The sequence below is a fragment of the Lonchura striata genome, chromosome W (assembly GCF_050655825.1).
Source record: "Lonchura striata isolate lonStrDom1 chromosome W, ASM5065582v1, whole genome shotgun sequence".
NCBI lineage: Eukaryota > Metazoa > Chordata > Aves > Passeriformes > Estrildidae > Lonchura > Lonchura striata.
The window spans coordinates 27,858,970-27,869,154 of record NC_140743.1 but is presented as its reverse complement, the minus strand read 5'-3'; the positions used below and the strand labels follow the sequence as shown (position 1 = coordinate 27,869,154).

At 46.0% G+C, this 10,185-nt stretch overlaps 1 pseudogene; it reads right to left on the bottom strand.

The window, feature by feature from the left end:
- Window positions 1-2,866: 2,866 nt before the first annotated feature.
- On the bottom strand, window positions 2,867-4,859 carry LOC146763157 (uncharacterized; annotated as a pseudogene).
- Between the last annotated feature and the right edge of the window lie 5,326 nt (window positions 4,860-10,185).

Here is a 10,185-nt window from a genome sequence, read left to right as displayed (position 1 = left end):
AAAGTCAAACTCCTTAGATTAGATAAAGGGAAAACTCATTCTTCAATCACCTGAAACAAACAACTAAACAAGGAAAAGAATGTGAGCCAAACCCAGCAGTTGTGCTAAGAATCATCTTTGGCTTGCTTTGGGATGAAGGAGGCCGTAGCCCACAGACCCATTTGCTGGGAGCAGGTTTGCACTGTTCCCCCCCCCCCCCCCCCAGCTGAGGTGGGGAGAGGAAGTTTTAGTGTACTGTAACCTCTACTCATGGGCAGTGAACCCATCCTCCCTTACACAAACTGGCCATGGAACCCCCAATCCTAGGAAGGCCACATCCACAGGACATTCACATGAGGGGTAGCTGAGGGTGTAATGAACAAAGTTCTCAGTGCCCCTGGGGTTGCTGGGCAGACAGGGCCTTCCTGGTTCCCATGGCAACACTGGAACAGTTGCTGGTTCTAGTTAAGTACCAATATTGAAATGTTAATTAGCTAATTGCTCTGTTTGTTTTCTCGAAACCACCTGCAGATCACTTACTCCCCACCCACACTGCCATTCTAGGACTAAGATGCAAATAGGGAAACCCATGGAACCATGGGAGCATGTTTTGGAGGAGAAGGACACCCCTAAATGGAGAACTAAACACAGTTGAGGGGGCAGGACAGGAACGATACGCTGGCTGAGTGATATGTATGTTGACTATAATTTGCGCCGATGTAATACTGTTGTATTTGATTTAGGAAAGTATAATTTGATATGTGTAATATTTTGTTATTGCAAAGCACACACGCCAGCACTGAGAGCTGCCCCCACATATCTGTTACACCAAAAACTGGTTTCTCAGACAAAGGCTCATTTACAATTTAATACATGTGGCTTGCCTGTGAGATGGGGTGTTCCACAAGGTCATACCGGAATGCCTAGGCATTGATCATTCTGGTAATGACACGAGATTGGGATTGCTGGAGTCCTCAGGGCTGATACATCTGAAAGCCACAGTTCCCGTAATTCCATCAAGGAAAATCGTCCACACCTGGACTCGAATTGTTCAACCTCAATCCGGAGAAAAGAAACTTTATGAATATGTGGGACTTTGAATGGAAAGAAAAGGCAGATTGCCAAAATCCTGACCTCGGGCAGAATTTTTCCTATAAGAACTGCTGGGTCCAAGAGGGTGGTGTGTGGGCATAGAGGGACCCTCTGCTGAGGCTGTCTACTTTGTGACACACCCTGTGCTGATCCCAGGCTCAGCACTGTCCTTTTCCTTGTGGCTGGCTCAGATAGAATTTGATTGCTAAAACTAAAACTTTATTTTTCATTTTAATTTGGCTGGACCAATTTTAATTTATAACACTGAGGAGGAGGAAAACACATCCCCCGATTGACATTTGACCTGTCACCATAACCTATGGAAGACTAGACTATAGTGGGCTGTGGAAAGCAGGAACAAAAAGGCAAGATTTTCCTGGTGTTACCACGAGGAAAGTGAAATAAGAGATTTTCCAGAGATCACTTGAGCTAACAAAATGAATGTATCAAAAATGAATGTACCAGAAATGAATGTATCATGTTTGTAGAATCATGTGTTGAATTATAAGAAACCTCTGCCATAGCACAAAAGGCATAGGAAAGAAAAAAAAGAAAATCTTTAAAGCTTCTTGCAAAAAGACAAATACCAGAGAAGACCAGGAATGCAAAGAACTCAGATAAGGAGGCCCCTCTGTCTCCAAACATGTCAAGGATGATGGACTTATCCAGATAAGATAGCAGAGGACCAAAAGCACATGCGCAGAGGAGAAGAGTTCAAAAGTTCAATGCAGAGGAAGACTATGGTTTCAGCCTCAAAAGACCACCAGAGACCCCCGTAAAGACCACCACAAAAAACCACGCATGCCCAGAAGGGCGTGGACCTATTTAGCATGAGAGGTGAAGACAGGCGGGGCCAGGGGTTGAATATGCATAGAAAAGTTGTGTAATGTATTGCATATGGAACACCTTTGTGAATAAAATTGTGGGACAAACTTCAGCTCGGAGCACAAGATTTTAGAGAGCTATCTCACTTGTGCCAGGTGCTGTCATACATACCCACTTCATAACTACATTGAGTTGTGGAGTCTATTTATTTATTCTGTGTATCGCTTCAAAAGGAGAGGGGACAGCTGCTGCTGGGACTTCAGCAACAGACTCTGCACACCTCCTCACCCTTCGGCTACCAGGAAAAACTACAACAGTGGGGGCAATCTCTGTGTCAGGCCCCCTGCCCAGCTGACCTTTTAATAAACAGCTGAACATTAATAAAGGCATAAGCCATGTTCATTTCAAGGTGGTGCCTTAATGCATCAAAGGCCCCCCAAAGTGCCCCCCAGGTAAAAATGCGGGTGTTGGAGTAGTGGTTGCTGCTGCCTAAAATCTGTCATTCCTGAAGCCTTGCTCCGCAGGACTGCACATGATGCAACAAACCCAGAGTCTTTTGTAACAGGCAATAGCAAACTCTGCCGTTCCAGGGAGGTGCCTAGATTTTCCTACCTGGCCCATTAACCCATCAAATTCTATGCTTTTTGGGGGGACCTTCACCACCAAGAAGACCAGAAGAAGAGGATCAATGAAACGCCATTGGGATCCATGGAATGGTGATACTTTCTACCTAGTCTCTCTTCACCCCATTCCCCCCTCCCCCCCCATTCCCCAAGCTCTTCTTTCCCTATTTCTTTCTCTTCTTTTTTCTTTCCCTCATATTTGCTATCAAATAAAATCCCTCCTATTGTCACTGGCATATGGTCTCGTTTGCACCTTAATTCAGGCTGAGGAATTCCTCAGTAATTTTAATAGCCAGACTATCATAGCAGGGGTCCCCGCCAGGTAATAATTAGCATTGACTCCATGATTGCAGAAGGCTGATCAATCACTTTATTGTACTATGCTATACTATACTATACTATACTACTAAGAAGCACACTTCACCCTTACAGTCTGATGCAGTCCTTGAAAATCCAAACATCATCACCAGTGTCCAATTAAGAAATCACCCTTTGGTAAACAAATCTCCATAACACATTCCACATGTACACAACAGCAGGTGCAACAAGTGAAGATAATTGTTTCTCATTCTTTGAGCTTTCTCACAGCTTCCCAGGAAAATCCTGGGAAAGCTATGTCTCTCTGTTCAGAGGATATGTGATTACCACATCTCAACCTGTTCACTATAAAAAAAGAAAAGCTGCCTTTGCAAGTCTTCTGCAGGGCCCTTTGCAGAAGGGAGAACACAGTTCAAGAGGTTTATCCGTTGCCAATCAAAACCTCATTCAGAAGCTGATTTAGAATGGTCAGGGAGATTCTTTACCTGTAGAATATCTATTTCTCTCATATCATTAAAACAAGCTTTACAATATTAGAAAACCAAATAACAATACAAAGAGTGATCATTGTTTCAAAGTCCAAACAGCTGAGTTTCAGGAGAAGGTCCATTAACTGGAGATGTTGATCTTTGACATTACTGAATGTCCTTCTTGGTCCTGAAACAGAGAACTGCTGAATCCTGAAACAGAGAACAGCTGAAGATTACTAACAACTATTAGAAATCCATCAGATATGACATAATATAATTATCAGGCACTATTGAGAAAATCTCTGGAATGCCATGGCCACAGCCTTTAATTCAACCACTTGGGCCGAGGCTGGCTCGTGGCTTTCCAGTACTTTGAACTGGCAGTGAAAACGTTAGCTTTGTCCACTTTTTTTTTCTTTTCAAAAAGGCCAGCAGCAGCAGCAGCGGGTCTTAGGATCCAGCAGCGGCGGGCGGGCCAAGGGACTCAGACCCGGCTGGCGGGGCGGGGCATCCGGCTCCGCTGCTGAGCCCAGATTCATTCGGCTTGTTCCCTTCCCCCAGCTTTTTACTGGTGTCATCTGGGGCCCCTGGATTTGGGGTTCCTGGGACAGCCCATGCCCATCCCCAGATGGGCAATTCACTTTCGCCTTCTCCTTGACTGCCCACCTCCACCACGCTGCCAATATCTCGGCAATTCCTCCGGCATTTCGCCCTTCCCCCGCCCCTCCTGAGCAGGGACCAAGCCACAGCCTCTCGGGATCCCGCTCCTCCCGCCCTGCGAATGAGAGCAGAACGCATGGGGTGCTCCAAAGCACGGCAGGGAAGGTGTTGTCCCCAGAGGAATGTTGATCTTCAGATTTCGCGGTACGGACGCGCCGGCCGGGACGGCGCCCAGCTACGAGGGCACGCCCCTGCTGAGGGACAGGCTGTTGATGCTCACTGCTGCAGTCCGCGTTCCCGGGCACCCTGAGGGAAACAGCAGGAGGCGGGGCATCCGGGAGCAGCGAGGCGGGCTGGGGATCTTCCTCAGCGCCACAGCTCGCGTCGCGGATGGGAGCCGGCCCGGCTGGAGGGGGCGGAGCCAGCGGGGGAGCATCCCCGACCGGCGCTGCGGGCGCCACTACCGATGAACCGGCTTCAGGCTGCGGTGCAGGGAGGCTGGATGTGCTCTCTGGCGTGGGGGGGGGGAGGGGCTGGCCGCTGTCATGGAACCGGCTGCCTCTCTTGTCAGCGGCGGAGGCGGCTCCACCCCCTCCTGCGGTGCAGGGTGGGGGAAACACGGCGGCGGGGCCGTTCCACACGCCACACAGAGTGGAGGAGGAGGAGGCGATGGTCCCTCTGGCGCTGGCGAAGGCAAAGGGTCAGGAGCGACCGCAACCCCTGTCAGAGCAATTGCTGACCGTGGAAGTGGAGCCGCTGAAGGCTTCGGTCCCTCCTGTGCATGCGCCGGGAAGACAGGAGAGAGCTGCTCCGAGTGTTCGGTGGGCAATGCCGGCTCCTCCCGCGGAGCGGGGGTGGAAGTGTGAGGAACTGCATTGACTTGTTTGTTCATCAAAAGTATGAAATTAGGATAAAAGGGGGGGAAGTCGGGACATGGAATTTGCAGGCTTGACTGGTAACCACAAAGATTTTGAAATGTTATAAGTTGAGGCGAATAATTTGATTCAGCCTGTTAAGATCAATTAATAATTTTATTAATTACAGCAAGCGATAGAAAGCAAAACAGCGCTGGGTTCAGCTGGGAGCCTGGCTCCGCCAAAAGCTGACAACCTTTCCTTGTCTTCAGTCCCTTTTTATCTTGCATAAGTGGGGGTGATGAGTCTCGTTCCACCGTGGTTATCAGTCCCAGGAACAATGGGTTTCACAAGTGGGGTGGTGTGTCTCCTTCCACTGCGGTTTATCACTTTTCAGCAACAATGGGTTTCCACTGCGGTTATCAGTTCCAGCCAGTCCTGCAAAATCTTTCACAATCTTTGTTTGTGGTTACCAGTCAAGCCTGCAAATTCCATGTCCCGACTTCCCCCCCTTTTATCCTAATTTCATACTTTTGATGAACAAACAAGTCAATGCAGTTTCTCACAGTAAAGATTTTGCAGGACTGGCTGGAACTGATAACTGCAGTGGAAACCCATTGTTGCTGAAACTGATAACTGCAGTGGAAGGAGACCCACCACCCCCACTTGTCAAACCCATTGTTGCTGGAACTGATAACCATGGTGGAAGGAGACCCATCACCCCTACTTATGCAGGACAAAAAGGGACTGAAAAGAAGGAAAGGTTGTCAGCTTTTGGCGGAGCCAGGCTCCCAGCTGAACCCAGCGCTGTTTTGCTTTCTATCGCTTGCTGTAATTAATAAAATTATTAATTGATCTTAACAGGCTGAATCAAATTATTCGCCTCAATTTATAACAAATTTGGTGCCGTGACTCGGATCGGAACACCTGGAGAGGAGGTCTCCTGAGGAGGCGCCCCACTGCTTTTGCTTTAACAGTGGCCTTACAGGGACACTCCTCCCCGGACTCCGACTGACGAACCTAAAATCCAATAGCAAGCAAAGAACTGCCAGCGGCCCCCTTAATCTTTGTGCACAAAGCCCCGGACGAAGACACCGGATGGTGTAAGTATTTTCCGAAGGACCTGGTGTCCGGAGGAGGCCTGTTCTGGGAGAACGGGACCGCCTGGTTGGGGGTGGGGATCCTGGAGTGTGATGAGTGTAGTGTATGAGAGGAGAGCCGGCAGCTCGGACTCCCCAAGCAAGTGCGGACCTCATAGTAGTGCGGTTTCCATATCCGGCGATGGACAGGGCCACGAATTGAGGGAAGCAAGTGTGTGTGTGTTAGAAGGCACTCCAGAAGATGGGTCAGAGGAAAAGCAAACCTGCTGAACCCATGGGTGGGGGAATCCCTGTAAAACTTCCCCATATTTCAGAGGATAGTCCATTAGGCTTAATGATTAAATATTGGAATGCCTTTCCTTCTAGGAATGGAAAAGATAAAGTAAAAATGGCTCATTACTGCATAGAAGTTTGGGGGGGGAAACAAATAAGAGGGGATCAGTTATATTGGCCAGTATTTGGGTCTTCTGAGGATTGGATCTGTCAGGCCTTAAATATTTACGTTAATTCAAAAGAACCCTTTAATCTAGAAGAAAGTGAATATGCAGCCCTCTGGATAAGAGGAGAGACAAGGGCAAAATTATTTGCTCTCAATACCGAGAGGAAGAAAACGAGGTCAAAAGAAATTGAATTACCTCCAGGCATTCCCCCTCCATACATACCGCCACCACCCCCACCTCTTCCATTGCCACTTCCACCGCCACAACTTTTAGACCTCTCCCTCCCGGAACCTTTGCTAATCGACCACCCGGGTCCCTCGGCACCCACCCAAGAATTATCGGAGGATGAGGGACCGGAAGGTGAAAGGTTGGAGGAAAATATCCCTGAGGGTTCTCGGCGAGTAACCTGAAGCCAGACCCGACAAAAGGGAAAGCAAGAATTGGGTATATTTCCCCTTAGAGAGCATGGAATGGGAATGGTGCCTAACCCGAATGCAGCACAACCAGGACAGCCTGCCCAGATTCTGGGAATAGGATATATATCCGTTCCATTAAACTCAGGGGATGTTAGGGAATTTAAAAAGGAAATGGGACATTTGTTAGAAGATCCTTTAGGGGTGGCAGAGCGGTTGGATCAATTTTTGGGACCTAATATTTATACTTGGGAGGAGATGCAATCCATGTTAGGGATTTTGTTTTCTGCAGAAGAAAGAAGAATGATTAGAGAAATGGGCATGAGAATCTGGGATGATGAACATCAACAGGGACCATTAGCAGATATTAAATGGCCCCTACATAATCCCCAGTGGAATAATCAAGACCCGTTACACCGTACCCATATGGGCAATTTGCGAAATATAATAATACAGGGAATAAGGAAGGCTGTCCCTCGTGGACAGAATGTACAAAAGGCATTCAAGGAACAACAAAAGAAGGATGAAGATCCAACTGAGTGGTTGGAGAGGCTGAGAAAAGCCTTTCAGTTATATTCAGGGGTGGACCCTAACACTCCTGAAGGAGAGACATTGTTGAAAGTTCATTTTGTGGTAAATTCGTGGGTGGATATTCGAAAGAAGTTGGAAAAGTTAGAAGGGTGGCAAGCAAGGGGGCTGGATGAGTTACTGCGGGAGGCTCAGAAGGTTTATGTTAGGAGGGAGGATGAGAACTACAAGAAGCAGTCTAAGATTATGTTAGCAGCTATAAGGGAAGGACAGAGGCAATCTCCTCAGAGAAGGGGTGGTGGTCACCCAGGAGGTTTGAGGGGAGCTGGTCGACAGGTGCATGAAGGAAGACAAGGTAGAGCAGATAGAATTGTTTGCTTTTATTGTGGGGAAAAGGAACATATGAAGCAGGAATGCTGACAAAGGATGGTTGATGAAGAGCAGTTTAAGGAAGATTAGGGGTGTCAGGGGCTCTATCTGCTGGGGACAAGAGAAAGAACAGAGCCCCTGGTAAAATTAAAAATAAATCCCCAGCAGCAAGAATATGAGTTTCTTGTGGACTCAGGGGCAGAAAGATCGACCGTCCAGACCCTTCCCCAAGGGTGTAAGATTTCATCTGAAATAATACAGGTGATTAGAGCCAAAGGGATATCCTTTGGAGTACCTATAATCAAGGATGTACTCTTAGAAAGTAACTCCAAATTAGGAATTGGGTCGTTTTTATTAGTTCCAGAAGCAGATTATAATTTACTGGGAAGGGGTTTAATGATTGAATTGGGAATAGGGATAGAGATTAATAAGGGAGAACTGACAGTAAAATTGTGTCCTCTCCGGGCTGAAGATGAGAAAAAGATTAATCCAAAAGTTTGGTACACCCCTGATAGTATAGGAAAATTAAGTATTAAACCTTTGAAGTAACTATTAGGAACCCGGAGATACCTGTCAGAATTAGACAATATCCTATATCTAAAGAGGGGAAGCAAGGACTGAAACCAGAAATAGAAAGGCTTTAAAAAAAAACCAAAAAAAACCAAAAAAAACAAGCTTACAGGCGATAGTGGCCGCTGCTCTCCTGGTAGAGGAAGCTGGGAAGATAACCTTTAGAAGTAAGCTAAAAATCTTATCTCCCTATAACATTCATGGAGTTTTGCAACAGAAGGCCGACAAATAGATAATGGATGCCAGATTCCTAAAGTATGAAGGCATCCTAGTCTCCTCTCCTAAGTTAAGAAAAAATGGGCCTGAAAAAGCCAGCCCAGTTTTTTTTATATAAAGAACCAATTACAGAACTAACACATGATTACCTCAAACAAATAAAAGAACAAACAAAAATAAAGCCAGATCTTGAGGAAGAAAAACTAAAAGAAGGGGCTCAATTATATGTCGGCAATTTCTCTCAAGTTCTGAAAAAAAAAAACAAAAAAAAACCAAAAAAAAATCTGGGTATGCTATAATAGATGTGAATATTTAAGACAGTAGAATCTAGTCCCCTTAGCCCCAGCTGGTCAGCCCAAGTATGCAAATTATATGCTGTGCTTAAAGCTCTAAATTTATTGAAAGGAAAAAGTGGGACTATTTTTACTAATTTTAAATATGCCTATAAAGTAGTTCATACTTTTAGTAAAATCTGAGAAGAAAGAAGACCACAAGAACTGCAATACGGATGGCCGAGAAAGAGTGGACGCATGCCAGTCGAGTTAAAAGTCCGGCCACCATGAATGACCAGTGGAAAGTAGACAGCCAGCCTAGGAATTTGAAGGTTACCATTAAGAAAAATCGATGAACTCTGTGTGCATCATTTAAGTCGATCGCAAAGGAGAACAAAAAGGGATATAATTACCTACTTATTAGTAATTATTTAGTAGTTTATTATAAGGTAAATTATAATTATTATCCTTTCGTATGTGTTAGTAATTATTTTAATGATTATTTGATAATTTGTAATAAGGTAAATTGTGATTGTTGTCCTTTTAAGTGCTTTACATGTAAAATTTGCCAAGAATGGTGGCAGGTCCATTGCCAAGGGAGGAAGTCGCCAACTGGGGTCTGAACAGAAATTGTGTTAAAATCAAGAAAATTGAAAAATCAGTAGATTTGTTTCGAGTCTGAGGACTGGTAAAAAAATATACACCAAAGGAGTGCATCAGGAAACTTTTGCTTCCATACTAACAAACCCACTCCATTTGTTGCCCAAATTCTAAAAAGGTGTTGTCATAGGGAACTAAAGGGGGTCCTGTGCGACCCACCCCCGGTCAAAGATAAAAATAGGGAACAGTACAAAGTTAGGCAGGAGCAGGGTAAAGGACGCCTAGGCAAGTACCGCTGCTGCCGAGAAGATAATTTACCTCGCGGCTCGAAGCAACTGAGTCGGCGAGCGAGGCAGAGGGGAAAAAGCCAGGTCCCCCCCCCAATGGAATAATGCTGAAATGCTCCAACTATTGCCAACTGAGTACTAGGCTCCCCCAGACGACCGGTCTGATTGCCTCTGAAACACCAGAAAGGCAACAAACCCAAGAGGGGAAAACAAGATATTATGCAATAAAAACAAGGTCAGGACCCCACCCTTTTTGGCAGATTATAAGTATTTTAATGCTCTGTATCATACATAAAGGGGAGGGTTCCCCGGCTCTGCACCAGCCCTTTAAGTGGACGCTAACCGGAATAGATGGCAGGGTAATTCAGAGTCAAATAACATCCGGACCCCCTACTTTTACCCCAAAGTTATGCGAACTAGCCCCTGTAGAGCCCTGTTTTAATACCGCGGGATTTTACATGTGTCCAGCATCGAACCCAGGGAAAGGGTATTGCAATTACCCTAGAGAATATTTCTGTGGGTACTGGGGGTGTGAAACAATAGCCTCAGACTGGCAAGCAGCAGGAGAT